At 44.7% G+C, this 22,402-nt stretch overlaps 1 protein-coding gene across 1 annotated transcript in view; it reads right to left on the bottom strand.

Moving 5' to 3' along the window:
• The window catches only part of FHOD3 (formin homology 2 domain containing 3), a 563,825-nt gene that overhangs the window by 311,306 nt on the left and 230,117 nt on the right, over window positions 1-22,402 (bottom strand). Inside the window, exon 3 of the mRNA XM_026654142.2 lies at window positions 18,639-18,706. The gene's annotated coding sequence lies outside the window, so the exon portion shown is untranslated. The remainder of the gene's footprint in view (window positions 1-18,638; window positions 18,707-22,402) is intronic.

Here is a 22,402-nt window from a genome sequence, read left to right as displayed (position 1 = left end):
GTTTTTTAATTGTATAAGCAATAAGTTGTGTTTTTTTATATATCAAGTTGAGCTTCCAATGATAGTTTAGTTTAGAAAAAAATCTCATTTTGGCATGCACACTGAGCCAATGTGATCAGGAAGTGATTGAGGGAGTATAAATATGGACTGTCACAATATATTTTATAGTCACTTTCCCATACTTTAAATTACAGTTCTGTTTTCTGGACTATAACATTATTAGTGTAATTAAAATATTATATCACAAATCCAGAAGTGCCTAATACTATATATCTGTAATTCAAACATCACTGTTTGCTTCAGGATATTTTAGGTTGCTTCCTGCGCCATATCAGCTATAACAAATGCACCTTGAAGAAAGAAGGAAATCAAGAAAGTTTTAAAGTTCCATGAGATGCCTCATTCTGTCCTGCTGGTTGAATCTAAATTATGTAAGGAGCACCAAAGATAGGATTCTATATAGGGACCACCTCTTGTTCTTAACTAAACCACTGATTGTAGGATTCAAACCCTGTCTTATATCATTATTTAAACCTCTGGTTTGCATTGAGGTGGATAATTCCATTTAAAACACAAACAAAAAACAGAGCACAGAACCAGATATGAACAGAGTTTTTCACACAGTCCTGAAGAACCTACATCTCTAAGTTCATATATTTTCAATTCTGTACATTATATGGCATTGGTGACAAAATACTCCTAGATGAGGATACTGGGGACATTCTGGGAGTGTTTTTACTGTAGTTTTCTACTTCTGTTTGTACATGCATTACTTAGCATATTCCCATGGAGCTGCCCTATTTATTTTGTGAGACTGTAATCAATTTGCTCATAATGTATACCCCCAAGAGCTTTGCAGACAAACCTAGCCCCTTGTGAGGGAGATGGTTGATTGTAACTTTCCAGAGGGATAAAACTGGAAATTGACAGGAAATACTGTGCTTCTGTATATAACTGAGAACTAAACTGTGACTGCTCCAGTACCGAGTCTCTCAATATATATCATTACATGTAATGACATCTAGGAGTTTGAAGGTAATTCCCTAGCAATTCACATATAGGCTGTGGGAGAATTTCCAAAAGGAAATGGTGGAAGCCCCACTGCTCAAATCATTTACACCTCTTGCTTATAGAGAAGAGATTAATAAGAGAATACATACATACGAAATGAGTGGCGTAGAGAAGGTAGAGTTGTTGTTTCTATTGAACCTTTCTCATAGTACAGGAACAAAAAGACAATCAAAACTATATACAAATACTCAACCTATGGAACTCATTGCGATAAGGTATCATTAAGGCCAAATGTTACAAAGGATTTGAGAAGGATGAGATATTTATACGCATAATGGGAACATACACAGGTGTGTTAGACAGAAAATTTAAGGAATATAAACCTTCATGCTTCACTACATAAGCCAATCGCTAACAGAAAGGGCTAAGAAAGAACTTCCCCTACAGACAGGTTAGTTTATAATTGTCCACTGTTGTGTTTCTTGCATTTTCCTCTGAAGCATCTGATTATAATCACTATTATAAACAGGATGTGGGGTTAGACAGACCACTGGTCAGATCCATTATGGCAGTTTCTATGTTTATATCTTATCTGGACAAAATACTCAAGAATATACTGGAAAGAACAAGCATGCAGGGAAGTGGACAAGATGACCTAGCTCTGACTACCAATGATTCTATAATAAAGTGAAACATTATAAATAATTGAAAGGCAGCCAATTTAGAAACAGACTTAATCTTCCCTTACCTGTCAACTAATGGTTGCTTTAGAGATGGAGTAGTAAAAATGCCTCATAACTATGAGTCAAAAGCTGCGTCCCACATTCCCCAGGCCAGTAGGTCCTTAAACACAGCACAATACTATGCTGTTGCTATGCAAAAGCAGAGAGGCCGGGGCGGGGGGGCATTCATGAGGTGGAACTGTGCTATGCCTCTCTCAGCAGCACTGTGGAAGAGTGAATTGGGGAGCAAGCTGAGGAAAGGCAACTCTCTAGATCCACAGACCTAAACACATTAGAGACAGCACATGGGGCCCAGCACCTATGACATAGCCTAATGGAGGATTGTAGGGGCAGCAGAGGAGTTACAAGGTGACACTGGCTTGGAAGAGGACGCTTCCTTTCCTCCAAACTCTCTTAGACCCTAGATCGAAGTGTTCCCCCTCCAGAGATGTTTTCTGCATTCAGGGCTATGGGCCCCAGTGGCATACTCCCCTTGGCCAGCCATCTGGGCTGGGTGAAGAAGAGCAGACCCTAGAGGTAGAGCCGTCTCCTGGGAGTAGAAACTTCCCACATTTCAGTCAGGGGCTAGGGGAGAGCGGCGGAAGCAACAGGATGTGTGTAGTGGGTAGGGGAGTGAGGGGTACGTAGACACGGGTGATATAATCAGACTCTGTTTTCAGCTTTGACTCATGGCATCCTTTTCTTCCTGCTGTCTGGCTGTTGCTTCAACCACCTCCCTTCCACTACAATTCCTCCCCTGCTAGCCTCACTCCCTCTACCCGTTATGTTCCTCTCCTAGTCTTGTCTTCCCTCCCCACTACCTCCTCACATTTCCCGAATCTTCCTGCTTCATGTTCCTGTCAACTTATCTCCTCCACCCTCCCTCTTGCTCCAACCTATTACACATACATATGTGTAAAAATGGGACAATAACATGATAAACACCAATCATCATCCTGACAACTTGCTTTTTACATTCCATCCCTCTTCCCTATTCTTTGTCTTTTCTGTCTAGTTAGACTGGTTTTTCCTGGCAGGGACCACCTATTCTTGTGTGTTCATACAGTTCCTAGAGCACTTAGCACAATGGGGCCCTTAGCCTGACCAGTGCCTTTAGGAATTGCTGGAATATAAATTTAACAAATAATGAGATCTTTCCTACTTCAAGTATCATAAAATGTTTAGAATCTTAAGGAAAACATCTACTTTATTTCTATACCTTATATATCTCTCAGGCCAAGTATAAGTTATAAACAAAATCAGTGGTTTGACCTGCTTTATTTAGCTTTTTCCTTCTTTTATAAGTAAATCTATGTGAGCCATTAATAAAGTAACATTCTACACTCACATCTCGTGGAAGTTTGAAGGACAAAAATGTCCAGTATGGTCTCTCAAAAGAAAAGAAAATACTAAACAAATGTTGACTTGTGACATATTTCACTTCCCCTACAGGCCACCTCACTACCAGTGGAAAAAGACTGTTGAAAAATACAACACAGAACAGCATTTTATCTTAGTATGCGTTTATATCTAAGACATTCCCAACAACCACTACAGGTCAATGGGTACATTTTTAGAGCAGGTAAGCAACTTATAATGGGAGTTGCACTCCTAGCTCCCTGTGGATTATGCAGAAAACTTACCCTTAAAGTATCAATGTCCTAGCACAACATTGCAATGAGTCAACTGGCTAGTTATCAAACAGCAAACGCCAGCAAATTTCTTTTCCAGTCTTATAAGCATCTCCAGAGTATTTCTGTTGCCAGCTAGTAGAATAGTCTGACATTAATGTATTAAAAGACCAGATCATTTCTTGCCAAGTTGAAGACATTTCAAATATACACCAAACTATTGCTGGTTATGTATTTCCATCTTGGCATGAATGAGAGGGCATCAAAATTTGCTGAAAAGTAAAACATTTTATTTACATCCATTAATCCCCCATATCTGGTTTCCCACCCCAGGACAGCACGTGAACAGAAGCCTGTTTCAGGGACTAAATTTCAAACTGCATCACAGAAATATCATCAAAGCAAAAATGTAAAAGTTGTTGGTGTCAGATGCTGACAAAATGTAGAACAAAATACAATTCTTGCTAATTTGCATATTCCCCCCAAAGTATGGTGTTTTAGTTATTTTAAACTGTTAGTAAATATGTCATTTTACATCATATTTTGGGTAAATGTGGTGATTTCAATATTAATCACTAAAATACTGGGGAAAATAAAGATTTGAATGTAAAAGTTAAGTCCCAGAAGCTGATAGAAGCTCACAAAATATTTAACATCCTGGAAGGGTTTTGCACTTCTACCATAAAGAGGATAGGCTGAGTACCAAATATCAGTCAATCAGGGGCACTGGGAAATATTGTAGCCCCAAAGGCTGAGATCTTTTGGTTGTATTGCTCATTTTTCTGAACTTTAAAACAAATATTTAAAACTTTGAAGAAAAGACAGTTACCTTTTCCATAACTGGTGTTGTTCAAGATGTGTTGCTCATGTCTATTCCACAATAGGTGTGCGTGCTTGCCACGTGCACTGGTGCTGGAAGTTTTTCCCCTAGCAGTACTGGTAGGGGAGCGCCCTAGCGATCCCTGGAGTGGCGCCTCCGTGGCGTGGTATAAGGGGAGCTGCGCGCTCCCCCCACCCTCAGTTCCTTCTTGCCAGACAAGTCCAACAGAGGGAAGGAGGGCAGGATGTGGAATGGACATGAGCAACACATCTCGAAGAACACCAGTTATGGAAAGGTAACTGTCTTTTCTTCTTCGAGTGATTGCTCATGTGTATTCCACAATAGGTGATTCCAAACTATATCTGTGGGAGGTGGGTAGGAGTTCACAAATTCTCGGGAAGGAGTACAGCCCTGCCGAACCTGGCGTTGTCCCTGGTCTGGGAGACGATCGCATAACGCGAGGTGAACCTGTGAACTGAAGACTATGTGGCAGCCCTGCAAACGTCCTGAATGGGGACATGGGCTAAAAAGGCAGCCGACGAGGCTTGCACTCGAGTCAAGTGTGCCCTCACAATTGACGGCAGAGGGATTCCCACCAGATCATAACAGGTATGGATGCAGGTGGTGATCCAGTTGGAGAGCCGCTGAGTGGAGATCGGCCGACCCTTCATGCACTCGGCCGAGGCGATGAACAGTTGCAAGGACTTTCTGAATGGCTTAGTCCGCTCCAGGTAAAAAGCCAGAGCTCGTCTCACATCCAGCGTGTGGAGGCAGCACTCCTCACTGGACGCGTGGGGCTTGGGGCAGAGGACCGGCAGAAAAATGTCCTGACCCATGTGATAGGCGGAGACCACCTTCGGGAAGAACGAAGGGTGTGGGCGGAGCTGGACCTTATCTTTATGAAACACCATGTATGGGGGCTCGAAGGTCAGGGCTCTGAGTTCCAAGACCCGCCTAGCCAATGTGATCGCAACCAGGAAGGCCACCTTCCACAAAAGGTGTGACCAGGAGCACATGGCTAGCGGCTCAAACGGGGTCCCTGTGAGACGGGCAACACCAGGTTTAGGTCCCACTGCGGGACTGGGGGCCTAACATACAGGAAGAGATGATCCAACTCCTTAAGGAATCGGCCAGTCATAGCATGGGAGAATACCGTGTGGCCCTGCGCCGGCGGATGGAAAGCCGATATGGCCGCCAGGTGCACCCTGACTGACGAGGGCGCCAGGCCCTGGGCTCTAAGGTGAAGGAGGTAGTCCAGAATAAGCTGGATAGGGGCGGCCACCGGGGAAACGCCCCGCTCTTCTGCCCATCTGGAAAACCGAGACCACTTTGCCACGTAGGCTCAACGTGTGGAGCGCCACCTGCTTTCTAGGAGGATGCGCTGAACTCCTTCCAAGCACGTCCTTTCCTCTCTACCTAACCATTGAGCAGCCACACCGTGAGGGAGAGTGCCACTAGGCCGACTGCCAGACCCATGAGGGTCCCATACCAATGCTGCCTGGGCCATGCTGGGGCAATCAGAAGGACCCGGGCCTTGTCCGTCTTTATCTTTTCTAGGACCTTGCCAATCAGTGGGAACGGGGGAAAGGCATAGAGAAACTGGCTTGACCAGGACAGGAGGAAGGCATTGGAGATAGTGCCCCCCCCCCAGCCCAGAGCAGAACCGGGCACAGCGACGGTTCTGCCGAGTCGCAAACAGGTCCACCTGGGGAGTTCCCCACACTTGGAAAAGTCTGTGCACCACCTCTGGGTGGAGAGACCACTCGTGCTGAGAGGAGAAGTCCCTGCTCAAGCGAGCCGTGCGTGCAATCCGGGCGCCCGGCAGATGGAAGCCCTGTAGGCAGATGTTGTGGGCTATACAGAAGTTCCACAGCCTGAGGGCTTTGCGGCAGAGGATCAGGCCCCGCCTTGCCTGTTGATGTAGAACATCGAGGCCATGTTGTCCGTGAGGACCCTGACCACCTGGCCCTTCAGGTGCGAGCGGAAGGCCATGCACACCAGCCGTACGGCCCTGAGTTCCTTGATGTTTATGTGGAGGGTCAGATTTTTTTACAAATGGAGATATCCTATCTCCTAGAACTGGAAGGGACACCAAAAGGTCATTGAGTCCAGTCCCCTGCCTTCACTAGCAGGACCTAGTACTGATTTTGCCCCAGATCCCTAAGTGGCCCCCTCAAGGATTGAACTCACAACCCTGGGTTTAGCAGGCCAATGCTCAAACCACTGAGCTATCCCTCTCCCCAAAGGGATTCTGAGCCGACCACAGACCTTGGGTCTGAACGTTCCCCACATGGTCCCCCCCATCCCAGGTCCGATGCATTGGACACCAGTTAAAGCGATGGGGCCCTGCCCCTGAACAGGACCCCTTAGAGCATGTTTCTTGGGGAGGACCACCACCGTAGGGAGATGATCACTGGTTCGGGCACCGTGAGGACTTTGTCCATCCTGTCCCTGGCCTGGGAAAACTCCAATGCCAACCAGAGCTGGAGGGGACTCATCCTGAGTCTGGCGTGACGGACCACACAAGTGCACGCCGACATATGACCCAAGAGCTGAAGGCATGCTCTGGCTGTTGTCAACGGAAACCCTGTGACCGTGTCGATGAGCCCCTTCGGGGTCTCGAACCTGTCCGGTGGGAGGGAGGCTCTGGCTGACGAGGCGTCCACGACCGCCCCGATGAACTCTATGCGTTGTACCGGGACTAACGTGGACTTGGTGTTGTTTAGGGCCCAAAGTGGTGCATGTGGACAGAGGGAGCGCCATGTGGTCCCGCACCTGTGAACGGAAGATGCCCTTGACCAACCAGTTGTCTAGATAGGGTAAGATTTGGATCCCCCGGCGCCTGAGGTGGGTGGCCACCACCACCGACATACATTTCGTGAATACCCTGGGGGCAGTGGACAGGCCAAACGGGAGGACCATAAATTGGTAGTGTTCCTGTCCCACCGTGAAATGGAGGAAGCGTCTACGCAGTGATGAGCTGCCAAAATCTTAGGAACCGATTCCCTACCGGGTCTTCGGCAGCACAGCGGTGGCAGGTCCTTCAGTGCCAGAGCGAGTGAAGGACCCGCCGCCGAAGTGCCACCACAGACCTGGTAGAGAACCGCCCGGTGAGTACAAGCCCCACCTGCCTCCCAAAACAGCCTATTCCCCCCACCATCTGACCTCCACCCATGTCCTGCCCCCGACTCCCCCCCTCAGAACCTGCAACCTATCAACACCCCCCCGCTCCTTGTCCCCTGACCACTCCTTCCCGAGACCCCCCACCCTAACTACCCCCCAGGACCCCACCTCCTACGCAACTCGCCCTGCTCCCTGTCCCCTGACTGCCCCTACCCCATCCACTACCACCCCGACAGACCCCCGGAACTCCCCCGCCTACCCAACGCCCCCGCCCCCGTTCCCCATCCCCTGACCGCCTGCTCCCCCCCGAGCCTCTGCCCCCACCACCATACCCCCCCGCTCCCTGTCCCTGTGACTCCCTGCCCCTTATCCAACCACCCCGGCCTCTTACCATGCTGCTTACCCCCACCTCCCTCCTCTCCAGGAGCCTCAGCGCCGGCATCCAGGAGCGGCCCTGGACAGCACTACAGTGGCATGGTGGCTCCAGCGGGGCCTGAGCTCCCGCCGGTCGGCCGCAGCTCGCAGCCCCGCCCTGGCCTTACCACGCAGCTCTGAGCGGGGTAAGTGGCATGGTAAGAGGCCGCGGCCGGGGGGTTGGATAAGGGGCAGGGAGTCCCGGGGACAGGGAGCGGGGGGGGATTGGATAGGGCAGAGGTTCTGGGGGGCGGTCAGGGGACGGGGAATGGGGGGGGGTTGGGTAGGGGGAATGCGGAGGCGGGGCCGGGGGGGAGCCTCAGATTCTCGTGGGGGCTCTTGCAGGGCCCGGGACAAATTGCCCCACTTGCCCCCTTCCCCCCTGGGCTGTCCCAGGAGCTCGCAGCCCCCCCTTAGCTTGCCGGCGGCTGCTCAAAGCGGCAGGTCTGGGGAGCTGAGCTGCCGGCGGCTCGGCGGGATGGGGGGGAAGCGGGGGAGGGGCCAGGGACGTCCCAGCTGGGACTTCTGGGAGCTCAGGTGGGGGACAGGATGATTCCGCGGGCCGGATGTGGCCCGCGGACCGGAGTTGTTTGCCCACCCGCCCGGCCCTTTAACAGCCGGTTCTCCACCGGCGTCTAATTTTAGCAACCAGTTCTTGTGAACTGGTGCGAACCGGCTCCAGCTCACCACTGCATCTATGCCCCTCGAATATATGAATGCAGAAGTACGTGTCCTGCAGATCGAGGGCGGCGTACCAGTCCCCGGGATCCAGGGAGGGGATGATGGAGGCCAGGGAGACCATGCGGAACTTGAGCTTCACCATGTACTGGTTCAGGCCTCGCAGGTCCAAGATGGGCCTGAGCCCCCCTTTGGCCTTCGGGATAAGGAGGAGTACTCCTTGTCTTTGAATTCCCCCGGAACCGCTTCCACTGCTCCTAAGCCCAGGAGCCGCCCCACCTCCTGCTTGAGCAGAGCCTCGTGCGAGGGGTCCCCCAGGAGGGACGGGGCGGGGGGTGGATGGGCGAGGAGGAAGTAAACTGGAGGTTATAGCCCCGGGAGATGGTGGTCCGAGGTCAGCTGCGACCACTCCGGGAGGAAAGCACACAACCGATTGGAGAAGGGAAGCTTTATTGAGGGTGGATCCCTGATGAGAACTGGCAGGGCGCCCCTGGGCGTCCCGTCAAAACCGCCTTTTCCCTGCCTGCTTGCCCTTGGAGGACCCAGGTTGGGGGGCAGGCCGAGACTGCCTCTGGGGGCACCTCTTATAGTCCCGCGACTTCTTAGAAGCTGTCTCGTATTTTGAATGGGTGGTCTGCTGCGGCTTGAACTTAGGTTTATCCGGAGCCGGAACATAGAGACCCAGAGTCTGGAGAGTCGTGCAGGAATCTTTCAGGCCATGCAGCTTTGTATCTGTTTGTTCCGCAAACAGAGCTTTGCCATCAAATGGGAGGTCCTGCAGGGAGGTCTGCATCTCGCCGGACAACCCAGAGAGCAGGAGCCATGACGTCCTTCTCATGGACACTGTGGAGGCCATGGACCGCGCAGCCATGTCCGCTGCATCCGAAGCTGCCTGCAGGTTGCCCTGGCAGACGCTGTGCCCTCCTCCACCAGCGCTTTGTACTCCTTCCTGTCGCGCTCCTGGAGGGAGTCCTTGAATTTGGGCAGGGAGCCCCACAGATTGAACTTATACCAGCCCAGGAGAGCCTGGTGGTTCGCCACCCGCAACTCGAAGCTCGAGGAGGAATAAATTTTTCTTCCATGACTGGCTGCGATAACCCCTCCGAGGCAGAGCGGTGCCGAGAGTCTCGGCCAGACAGAACCCAACCAGACAGCCTGGTGGGAGTCCAGGGTGATTCACATGGACTTTGCCCCAAATGGACGCTGGGCGGCGAACTGCATCGGGAATGTTCCCTCAACCGAGGCCGGTACTGAGCCAGGGGTGACTGCGGCGAGCCCAGAGGTGGCTTACCTCTGGAGCGTGGGGTTGAGATCAGTGGTGTTCCTGGTACTGGCATGGACATAACATCCCGGGCAGCTTGCAGGGCCTCCAGCGTGGAGGGCATTCGGACATCCAGGGAGGCCTACTCTGAATGGGCCGGGCTACTCCGCACGACTTGAGTCAGAGGCGTAGAGGCTGGTGGGGATCGAGGACTGCCCAACATGTGTCAAGCCTCTGTCCCAGGTTTACTCTGGTGCTGCGGTGAAGAAGGCCTCTTCCTAGCCTTCTTGGCTAGATGGAGAGTGGTGCCGACTAGTCGATGGCGCCGAAGGGTTGCCACGCACCGACACTGCGGTGCCCGGTGCCGACTCGGAGCGGCGTGCCAGAGCCAGGGTCAGTGCCGACTCCATCGGAATAGCCCAGAGCCTGATGTCCCTTTCTCTCTTGGTCCGAGGCTTAAACGACTTGCAAATCTTGCAGCGATCGCTGAGATGGGTTTCCCCCAAACAGCGTAAACAGTCCGCGTGCAGATCACTCACTGGCATAGATCGCCTACAAGTGTCGCACGACTTAAAACCCGGGGCATGGGGCATGCCTGGCCCGGGGACTCTAGCTAAACTAAACAACTAAGTAACTACAGGTACCATACACTGAACGAACAAGCAGTTTTGGGGACGAGTTACAGGAAAGCTGGAGCAGAGCAGTTCCGAAGCACCTTCACTGGCGGCAAGAAGGAACTGAGGGTGAGGGGAGCGCACAGCGCGCCTTATACCGTGCCATGGAGGCGCCACTCCATGGGTCACTAGGTCGCTCCCCTAAGGGTACTGCTAGGGGAAAAACTTCCGGCACAGATTCACGTGGCGAGCACGCACACCTATTGTGGAATACACATGAGAAATCACTCAAAGAAGAAAAGACATTTCTCCATGAAAGTATTCTCTGAGTGGTCTCTGGAAAGGAGGCATGAGGATCTGCCAGACATTCAAACTGCTAAAATCACCAAACATCACTCATGCATGTGTCCCTATATCCACCCAATATCACAGAGAAAAGTCTATAGGATGGTAAATTGTAGACAAGACTCATATCTTTCCTCATTAATATTGCAGTGATTGCTTAGAGGACAGCAGACAGAGGAAGAAAAGAAGCAAGGTCAGTCATCCTATACACAGTGTACACACAACATAACCGGTATATCTTCAGGTTTAATTTAGAGTAAAATAACAACTCTGCCAATTAAAAGAAATTGTCCTCCCCTATTTAAGGAGAATATGTATGCCTTCTGTAAGACATGCAAAATTGTTAAGATTTTAAATATATATGAATTTGCTAAACAAGCATGATTCCCACAAATGATAATCTTCTCTTCTTTATTTTTTCAAAAACCCAGTGCTCTTGTTTGCTGAGGATGGTGCCACAGCTGGAAATTTAGGCCCGAATGCAAGTCCTATTGAAGTCAATGACACAATTCCCATTGACTTCATTGCAGTTGGATCAAACCTTTAGAAAAAGAGCACACTAAATGTTTACAGGGATTTTAAATTTAATAATCTAGTAAGTGAACTCTCAAGGGTTGACTAGACTAGGAAAAGTAGTTTAGACTATGTTAGGGTTATCTTGACCTTTTCCTTAGTACAGACATGTTAACATCTTGTACCTCAATTTAGCTGGTCAAGAACTGTGCTGGAATGAGCTTCAACCAGGTAGATTGAGGTACAAGTATTAACCTGAGTCTGCACTAGGAATAGGGTCAACCTTAGGTCAAAGGTAGCTAAAATGTGTTAGCTAACCCCAACCTAACCTCAACTACTTCACCTATTCTAGACAAATCCTTAGTGTGATGCTACTACAGGTATTGCATATCAGACTTCCTCCTAATTTGATGTTGTGTATGAATTCTTATGTATGCCATTGCTTGAGACATTTAAACAAAACTAGAGAAAATAGAACGTATTCTGTAGAGAACAATCCTTCACTTGGAGTGGGGACTTAGATGTAAATACTTTACAAAAAACAATAATTATCTGCTAGTGATGCAGCAATGGAGAGGTGACAGCAATTGAATGTTCACTAATACGCCTTATACAGCTGCAAATATTTGCAATAACAGCGGTTTAGCAATCTAGGTTTAAGAGAGACATAAAAGAAGGGAATATCTTGACATTGCAGAAGGATGGACTCAGTTATCTAGTTGATCTTTTCTATCTCTACCTAATATGCTATGTGAAGCACTAAGCTCATCCAGCCCTTCTTTCAGAAGAAGAACATGGCGACAGAGGACTGGAAAGGAGCTCCTGGGTCATCGAGTCCAATCCCCTACTGTTGCAGGCCACCCAGTCTCATAGTTCTGTTCATAAACCTATCAATCTCCACTTTAAAACTAGTTAGGTTGTTTGCTCCCACTACTCCTAATGGAAATCTGTTCCAGAACCTCATTCCTATTAGGGTTAGAAACCGTCTTCTAATTTCCAGCCTAAATTTATTCATGGCCAGTTTACATGGCCCAGAATATAGAAAATCAAACATAAGGTACGATTTAAAATGACTCAATGAAAGAAGGCCTATCTTCACAGAAGAAGCTCCAGTACTGGTTCAATTACATTTGGTGGAAGTGGAAAAATTATAGATGATTTTATTGCTTTAGATATTTTATTGCCTTGGCAACTTTCAGTTGTCCAAAGCATTTCAAGAAAACAGGAATGTTTGGGAATTTTTTTCCTCCATACCTCACTTCTGGCATTTGCAGTTAAAGGGAAGGGGGAAAAAATACCATATTTCCATCACAGATAAATACTGTTGCCCCTTTTTGACCCAAACAGCTAATCAAAGTTTGGGGCTCTGTGGGTTTTCCAGTTGAGAGAAGAAATTGATTGTAGCCAGGAATTTCTTTGATGCAATCCTGTTTATTTACAAGGAATGTACGAAGTCCCGTGTCTCCAAATACATTGGAGCCAAGAACAAAAAGAAGCAATTTCTTAATTTACCAGCCCCCTAAGTTCCTGCTTGGCTTTTTTCTTGCCTTTTTTCCTTTGCCTCTCTGTTCTTGTCTGTGACCTCAGGACAGGCCTACACTTAAAACAGGAGCGCAGCTGCGCCTCTATAATGCTTCCGTGAAGACACTACTATGCCGACGGGAGAGCTTCACTTGTTAGCATAGTTAATCCACCCCTGTGAGAAGCAGTAGCTATGTAGATGGGAGAACCCCTCCCATCGACATAGCACTGTGTACACTATGGCTTAGGTCGGTATAATAGCATCGCTCAGGGGATGTGGATTTTTCACACCTTTGAGTGATGTAGTTTATACCAACGTATGTTTATAGTGTAGACCTGGCCTCAGTCTCTATGTATTCTCTCACATACTCACACATACCTACCCAAAACAGCATTCAGACCAAAAGCTCCTGGGTGGTTTCTCATACACCTTTTGTCTGAAACAGACAAGTGTTACAGCTACACCACTGTGAAGTGAAGTGAACCAAAAGGTGCTGTTAAACTGTCCCTATTTCTCACTACAGTCCATGTACACTGAAGACCAACACTTCATTCCTCAGGTAAAATTTTCACCCCCACTGAAGAAAATGGGTGTTTTGCCACTGACTTCAGTGGTACCAGGATTTCATCCCTCAGGTCTTGAATGAAAATGGAAGAGTGGCTTTATATTGTGACTCTTTCCACTTCATTTTGGAGATGACAGCTGCTAGCAAATATTTCACTCAAGAAGCATCCGGAATAAACCTACAATGCAGCTGATTAATAAGGGGTGCCCATTCATGGGCTTGTACAGTCGATCAAACAACAATTTCACATTAAATTTCAAAGTAATGCAAGATAAATGAGGTAGGAAACACACAAAATTAGTTGTCCTGTGCTACAGTATTTCAATTCAAATAGACATGAATATCTCAGACACAAAAAGTTGTGGTTTCTAGGACTGTTGTCCTACCCCTGATGTTTTTGTACCTGCTTAGAAGAAAGAGCTCAATGATTTAAAATCTCAGTGTATTATCTTATGGATGTTTTTTAATCCATAGACAATAACATTGCCTAGGCCTGAGTAAGGCTTTGGCTTTGGATGTGGTTTTGTGAAAGGAACTTTGCTAACACCTAGGGTGATACAACCTGTATTTCACGGGTGATTTTTGAGACCTGTCTTTTTCAAAGTTGGGTGAAGATGAAGCAAACTCTGGCCTATGAGATTGGGAAGTCAGGATGGGAAGAAAGGTCCCCATGGCTAATCAGGAGTCCTTGCAAGAGTTTTAGCTCTTAGAGGGGAGATCTGGCAATCTGAGTTTAGAAGACTGTTCTCCTCGGACAAATCCACAGGGCTTTGCATGCCAGGACAGAGGCTCCTAAATTAAATGTCACACACTTCACTCCCTAAGGAGTCATCAATCATTCTTAGAAGAGCAGAAGGAGTACTCTCCTTCCTCAGATCAATGAGGCAAACAGAGTATACTCCTTCTACTCTTCTAAGAGTGATTGATGACTCCTTAGAGGCTGAAGTGTGTGACATTTGATTTCACTTACTGATAAAACTGTGTGCTTCTGAACACCTTCTAGTTAATGTTTTCAGGAGTCTGAAATATCTACTCCTTTTAACATTTTAAACAAAGCTCCATTGTTATATGATTAATGAATTTGTGACAAAAGGCGAAAATATATGCACGGATTTTATATCTGACTATGTATTATATATTGCCCAACATTCTGACCGCATCATCAAATAAAAGTATAGATTAATCAACACCTCCCAGATTTGAACAATGGGATTTTAATGGAAAAAGTTCTTTATGCAAAAGATTATTTTTGCTAAAACAAAAACTGACATAATATTCTACCACTATACTTTATCAATGCTTGCTTTCCACAAAACCTAATGCACTAGTTGATCAGCATCTCTTAAAGTTCTCTTTAGAGAGTGATATTTCAATTTCACAAATGGAGGATGCTTCTGTTGTTGTTTTCTTCTTCTCTCTCTTGTAGGAATGTATTTTTTGTATGACTCTTTGATACATTGAAAGACTACAATTAGCATAATTTTAAACTATGGTCTGATCACCATTTTTAGTATGTACCTTCTCAAGCATGGTTATTATTCCTCTGAGCATAACTTTTTCCATTTTATTATGTGCTGTAGTACTAGAGGCTCTATTAAATAAAATCCTTTAATACTGTGTAAAATAGAAATACTAATATACATTATTCATTTATTTTGCCTCTAAAACTGATAAAATATTTAAAAAAATTTAATGCACCTATTTTTCATCTATTTCAAATTATGATTTAAAAAGTGGAACGCCTGTTCATTGTCTTATGATGTGCCATGCTTATTTTCTGTTAATTTAGGGCAAGATTCTGATACCCTCCCTCATGCTGAATACTACCTTCCTTACTGCAAAAGTATTCCTATTGAAATCATCAGGAGTATTTGTGGAGTAAGGAGACAGTAAATCAGAATCACTTGAAAGGCACACCTTATCAAGACCTCGCTGCAAATAAAGACAAGAATCAGCAATTTAGCTGTTTGTACCTGGGAAGACAGTACACAGAAACTAAAGGCATGTCTACACTACAGCCATTACAGTGACAGCTAAGGTGCTACAGCTGTGCTGCTGTAGGGTAGAAGCTTCCTAGATCGACAGAAGGGGTTTTTCTATGTAGTTAACCCATCACTCTGAAAGGTAGTAGCTAGGTCGACGGAATAATTCTTCTGTTGACCTAGTCATGTTTACACCAGGGGCTAAATCAGCCTAACTATGGTGCTCAGGGTGTGAAATTTTTCACAACCCTGAGGAACATAATTAGGTCAACCTACTTTTTAAGCATAGGCAAGGCTTATGAAACTCTGGGTTTGCCTTGTGTTATTCTGTAGACAAGTATTGCTTCCCAGGGTGGGTCAGCTCTTTTCACACAGGACTAGTAGACACTCAGCTGACCGAAACTATGCATATAACAACAGATAATATGAGAACAACCAACCTGGCCTGGCTACCAGTCCTGTCCATTGCCTCTCCTGACCTCAGGCAACAAGTTGCCTTGCAGAATCTGCTCCTTAAGGTGGAAGACATGCCACATCTATCCTGTTTAAAGATATGTTTAATACACTGAGCCACTGTCTCAGCTCAAGTTGCCCCATTTGGACAATTCCCCTAAGGAACCTCAATATCATCTCAAGGTGACTTACCAGGTGGCAAGAATAAGCTTCAAACATAGCCAATGCAGAACCAACAGTCCACTCTTCTCGTTTTAACTTTCCTCGCAATCTCTGGGTAAAGCTCAATCACTTCAGATGTGGAATGATCAGATGTGCTGCTAATGACTCTAACCAAAGGTTGTGGAGCACTATTTAAAGTGGGAGGACATAGATTTGGATTTCTCTCTACATACACCTGACCTCCTCTTCCCCTCTCAGGCCCCCCACACAGCAGCCTCCTTACCCCATTGGCACATGAGGTCCTATGTTTGCTCCTCCAAATTTCAGTGAGTAATGCTGAGACCTGGAGCACAGAGTTGCAGTGACATTCAAGTATGGCCCAGCCAAGAAGTGGTCGGGCCATGGCCTAGGAGCCCCCCAACTCTGTGTCTATGACAAGTGGGGACTTCATGGCTCCCCTGTTTGCCACCGTGGCCAGATGTAGAAGATGTAGGCCACATACCTGCTCGCTGTGACCATGGGCAAGGGGTGCTTGGTTCCCTCATGGACTTGTCATAATACCCTTCCTGCAGTTACTGAATGGTTAAGACACTTAGACGAACATGCTTGACCTGATTGTCTATGTAGATACAATCACAATATATAGTAAATCAAAATGACAGTATCACAATTTACCCCACAGAAAATGCTGATTGGAAATATTAACATTTTAAAATAGATAATTAAGAAATAGCAATGGTATTTGACTTTAAAAAGAAAACTCCCCCTTTACCCTTTTAATGAATTCAGCCATCATCAGAAACTAAACAGAGATTCCTGCTCTGTACATGTCACATTAATTTTTTTTTGTTTTGTTTACGATTCGAAACAATGGCTTAGTATTTGCCAAGCCTTGCTTCACTTTGCTGAGGCCTTGTGTGACAAACAAAAGCATTGGTTATTTTGATTTCATATTTATGTGCTGCTTGAATGACTTATAAAACCTGGGCTCATTCCCTTAATGCAAATAAGAGATGCATGCTACCTTCAAACTCTTTTAATGGAAAGAAAATGGGCACAAACTCTTTTGCCAAATTAACTGATCTCTGATGACATGATTACAAAAAGATGGTGTTATGAGATGTTCTGGCACTTTTCTCAGAGATGATGAAATCTCCACAGCTTTTTGAAAATTATTACAAAATGAGCACTGCATGAAAATATAAAGAATGGGATTAGCCTGAAGACACAACTTTTGAAGTAAATTCTAATCATTCAAAGAAAAAATAAATGTAGCCCTGAAGGTGCTTTATTACTAAAACCAACATGATAGAACACCATCAGATAGCTGATTTATGCTGAAGACTATAACTTCTTCTTAATCTTAGCACAATTGTAGATCAAAAGACTTCTAATACTACAATACTTTCCTGGCACTGATTCTAGAAATTCAAGTCTCCTGGCACCATTTTGGACATATATTTTTGTACACAATTACCTTAACACTCACACTTTTCTTCAATGCTTATAAATTAACATTTCAATGCAGACATGTCTCATCTTTCAAGAAAAGTCAAAGAACATAATTTTGCTGTCTACAAAAATCTTGTATTTTCTCCTTGACGGTTCTTTTCAAAATATTCTAAAGGCACCCGTGGACAGTATCTTCACAATACTTGTAACTAATGGAAATAATGACACAGGTAATACAGAAGTACTGTAGTTAATCTTCACAACAATTAATTGGTAAAACCCCAATCATTTCCCTCGTGGTGTTTTCTCCCTCATTTTCCATTTTGGTAGCACACAACTTCAAGTATTCATATGTGATATGGATCCTCTCCACTACAAGCTGTACTTCTTCACTCACATCTCCCAGTGACATGCAATTGTTTTATTATAATTTCCATCCTGGAATGCAGGAGATGAAGATTCTCCCAAAATCATCATCATTCACTGAGAGTCCATAAATCAATTGGCAGCAGGTGCATGGATATTGGCAGTTCCCAACTTCCTCTTTAGAACAGATATATAAGCAAGAAGGAAAATCCAGTTCTCTATGGAAACTGATTATTTCATACCATAAGACTGGCTCAGTCAACAACTAACTCCATCCTTAGTGGAACTCCAATGATCTAGCTTAATTTATATCTTATGTGTCCTTAAAAAAAAAAAAAAAACGTATCTTCTCTTTCTATGCTTAATTACACCCAAAAAAACTGACTTAAAAGAAAATTAGTAGGCTTGAAAAGTAAAGCACTCAACAGTTAGGAAATGCCAGAAATAAGGTTGCCCGGGCATATGTATTATGATTAGAGCTGGCTGGGAATTTTCCAACTAAACAGTTTTGCAATTCATCAAAACAAAACCTTTTTGTGGAAACCAGGGTCAACAAAATTTTAGCTGGGAATGGTTTTGCAGGTCCAGGATGAAATGTACTGTCAAAACCAGAAGAAAAGAGCAACCCATCCACCACAGAATAGCCAATAGTCCAACGATTGGGGCTCTCCCTTCGGATGTGGAAAACCCATGTACAAGTGCCTGCTCAGACCAGGGATTTGAAATGCAGGTCTCCCCTCCCAGGTGAGTGCTCTAATTATGAGACTATTGGCTTTTTTGGGATGGGTCTCTCTAAACCTTTTCTATTGGCGCTGTCCCATTTTGTATAAATAATTAAATATTCATTGGAGCAGGGACGTGAACTTGAGTCTCCCACATCTGTACCCTAACCACCAGGTCATAGCATCAATGTGGGTTACTTTTCAATTATTCCCTTATGCAAAGAAGGAAAAACAATTTAGTGTTGAATAGCAGGGAGATTCATCGGTAAGGTATTCACTTACCTGAAATATTTGTTTCAAAGAGAAAAGGGCCCGTCTCAGCTCCCGTCCACTGGAGTTGTAGAGTTTTTCTGAAATAAGGAACAACAAAAAAACCCACCATTAACAAGACTGCCAAAATGGGATGGAGTTAGAGGGGAGCTGGTGAGGAATGGTCACAGTGTCCATTTACTAAGCAGTATATTCCTCTCAGACTAGCCAACCTTTTTTTCATAGATAACACCTGTCCATCAAACAGCACAAATAAAACAAGTTAATTATTCATGGCCTGAGTGAAATTTGCCAGAGGAACTTTAGGAAAGGTCAGTACAAAATGAGACTATGAGGATTTTTCAAGTGTAATTGTGTCTATTTAGCTTTCTTTCCTTTTTAAGTTAAATGTAGAGCCTGTGAAAGGTACTGTACTGACAGCAATGAAGAATTCACAGCAGCTGCACTGCAAGCTTCCCCACACTGCCCCAATAATGAGCCTCAATCCTGTCCTGGAAGGATCACTTTTAAGGAACAAGAGGGGACTTCAGACCTCATACCTATGCAGTCTTTGACCATTGTTCTGTGATGGCCAACGATCATGGTAACTAGTGCCAGCTTTATGATTTGGAAAATCTAATGGGAAGTAGATTGAGGACATATCACTCAGATCCCTCATTTTATACAGACTACTATCAAGTGGTAGTAAGTTTAGATCGCTACTAATTTATCTACATTTGAACTAGTGACTTACAAGTAAAAGTATCCACATCCCCATTATCAGTCCTTGAGCCACTGAATCCCCCAGACGTTCCTTTCCTGTGTTCTCATTTTTGTAATGGGAATACCTTTCTGCAATTGCAATGTATGTGAGGATATGTAATACCAGAAATAGCTGGACAGTTTGTTCTGAGCATAATTCAAAACAATGTTTTTCTCACTTAATATATATCTCAATCTCTCGCTCTCTTATATATAAAAAATGCACAGTCATAGAAAAAATAATGAAAAGTGGAAAAAGTCATTAATTTTAGGTGTATTGAATTAACGTATTGTGAAGGCAATTAACAAGAGAAACCAACTTATTTTGGTGACCTTCCAGGATGCTCTTAGCCTCTCCCACAAGCTATCACATGGAGCATAGGAGCCTAATCCTGCAAAGGATGGGCATGAAGGATGCTCAATAGCTTTAAAGAGGCACTCAGAGGTTCATGGTATCAAGGATAAATTGACTGCAGACTGTGGATGTTCCTGTATGGCAAGATGATGCTCCATCAGCCAAGTGTGTGCAACTGACAAATAAATTTCCCCCACATACACACACACACACTTCCCTTTGCATATTTCTGTACTGCACTAAATACTGTACAAAATTCAATAGCCACATTTTCTTTTCCTCTTTCTGGGAGGGACACAGAAAAAATAGGCATTTGAGGATTTCTTACATTTTTGCTCAGAGACTTTCCATTTTCCACTTAACTCTAAGAAACTTAATTTGAGAAGACTTGAGGGTTAATGTGAATAAACACCTTCTAGTCCCAACAGTCTCATCCAATCAGAAAATAAAACTTCAGCAGCTGTTTATAAGCCTCATAAAGCATTTTGGTCATCCCAAACTGCCTTTGGCTTTGAAGGCAGAACGTGTAGAACTGACCCAACTATTACAGCTGTTACAATCATTCCTCTTCCTTATAGAGTTTATGGATTTCTGACAAAAACACTGGAGGAAGGGATTTCACTTAAAACCATAAACTGCAATCTTTAATTATTCTATCTTAAAAATGTACTGGCATGTATAAGCACATGACATTTCTTGGCTTGATAAAGAGTCTGTCAGGAAAGCTTAAAGAATAATAGGGATTTTTTTAAGACCTTGTTTGTTGACTTCACATACTATATAGCACAAAACTATTTCTCTGTGAAATATACCTCCATCTGGCATTTGTTATAACTAATTTCCCTCCATTCATATAAGTCACTGGCATCCCAGAGTCCCTCCAAATGAGGCAATGCAGCAGCATCCTAATTAAGAGAGGCACCATTTCTTGTAGTGCTGGCAACTTTGTACATAAATATCAACATTTTAAACAATGTCATCTGTGGGCCCCTCCTTACACAAGAGCAATTACTGCTGCAGCCTAGGGTAAATAATAATCATGTATTGTTATGATACTACAATGGTGGTTGCCTCCACTGGTGCATGCAGTTTTTGTAATTCTCTGAGAAGAATAAAGTTGAACTATTTACTCTTGTTCTTTTGTTTTCTCTTTTCACAGATGTTGTGTAAAAAAAATCCATGGCTCAAGAATAGACAATGTGTCTGTCAGTTGTTCACATGAGACAGAAGTCTGTAACTTCACTTCCGAAAACACACCACGTGAGCTAAAGGAGGCTCACCAATAGCTTCTAGTAGTATTAAGGCTTATAAGCAGCAGCCGCCAGTTACCACAGGGCAACACTTGAGCAGATCTGAGTCCACTTAGAGGCGAGTAACAATACATATTAGATGTGAGTCAGCATGTTGCACCGGCCATGTGTAGCAAACTGGAGAAAAAAGACCAATTAATATTCACAGTTCTCTTCACATATTAAGATGAACTATTCACCCACAATTCCAACTGCTACAGTTTATTCGGACTAATTTTTACATGCCTTGGCAATACATGGATCTTCTCCTCAAGTCTTGGCTCCATCGAGGAACCATGAAAAATCAGAAACATGTACAGACCCATAATCCTGAAGGTAAGTGAAATACTCATATCTTTAAGAGTTATGCTACATTAGAAAATGCCATGGGTTGGTTTCTGCATGAAGTAAGGCTGTAATTCACCCTAAGCAGAGAACTCTGTATAAGGCACGCTTTTCTTTTCCTTGTGGTACTATGTTATTTTCTTCAAGATACACAGAAATTTATCTACAAGATAAACATTTAGGGCTATATATAGCCCTCAAGGCATGGTAGAACTCCTATATATGTCAAAAGGAATGTGAATTCCACATGTGAATTAACAGCATGTTTTGATGCTTATCCCATAAGCTTCATATATGAACAGAGACAGTGCAAACATTAAACTGACAGCAGGATTTGAAAGTCAAGAATAATCAATTGCAGTAATCTCCCTTTGTGTGGTAAACCAGGAATGAAGTGCGTATTTTTTACAGTGCTTTCATAAGAATACCGAAGATCATTAAGAAACAAGATAGCAAAAGCTATCTAACAAAACACCCGGGTCACATGGATTGTAATGAACTCACTACTGTGATGTGTATTGCTACCCCTCTACTAGACAGACTCAGAAATGTGTACGAATGGGTATGTCATAATTCCTATGCCAACAGCTGAGAAGAGTCTCCTTTAACTGAAGTGATAGGTGCCTATAGTTCTGGAGCAGAAGCATCCAAATTGTATCCCCGCTGCTACCACTGACTTCTAAGAGGGCCATGCTGACAGATTTAAAGTCCTAGCAGGCCACTGGTTTGCTATCATATAAAATACTTCATATATAAACACCAACTGTTAACAGGAGACAAGAAGACAGCTTTTGTATGGTGTGTTAGTAGCCAGTCAAATGATCTTCTCTGAAATAACGCAGTGTAGTTGAGGATACATACCAGGCAACGTTGGTTAGTAGGGTTAAGGGATATCTTCACTTAAAAGAAAATCCTTGAGAGCGCATGTGGGAGCTGGATCTTGGCTGACACAGCAGGGAATGAACCATGGACCCTCCAGAGCTAAAAGAGTGAGCTTGCTACACATTGAATTAATATGCCAAGACTCACGACCAAAGGCTGTAACA

This window comes from Terrapene carolina, unplaced genomic scaffold (assembly GCF_002925995.2).
Source record: "Terrapene carolina triunguis isolate 2854851 unplaced genomic scaffold, T_m_triunguis-2.0 Scaffold183, whole genome shotgun sequence".
NCBI lineage: Eukaryota > Metazoa > Chordata > Testudines > Emydidae > Terrapene > Terrapene triunguis.
This window is presented reverse-complemented; position numbering and strand designations above follow the sequence as displayed.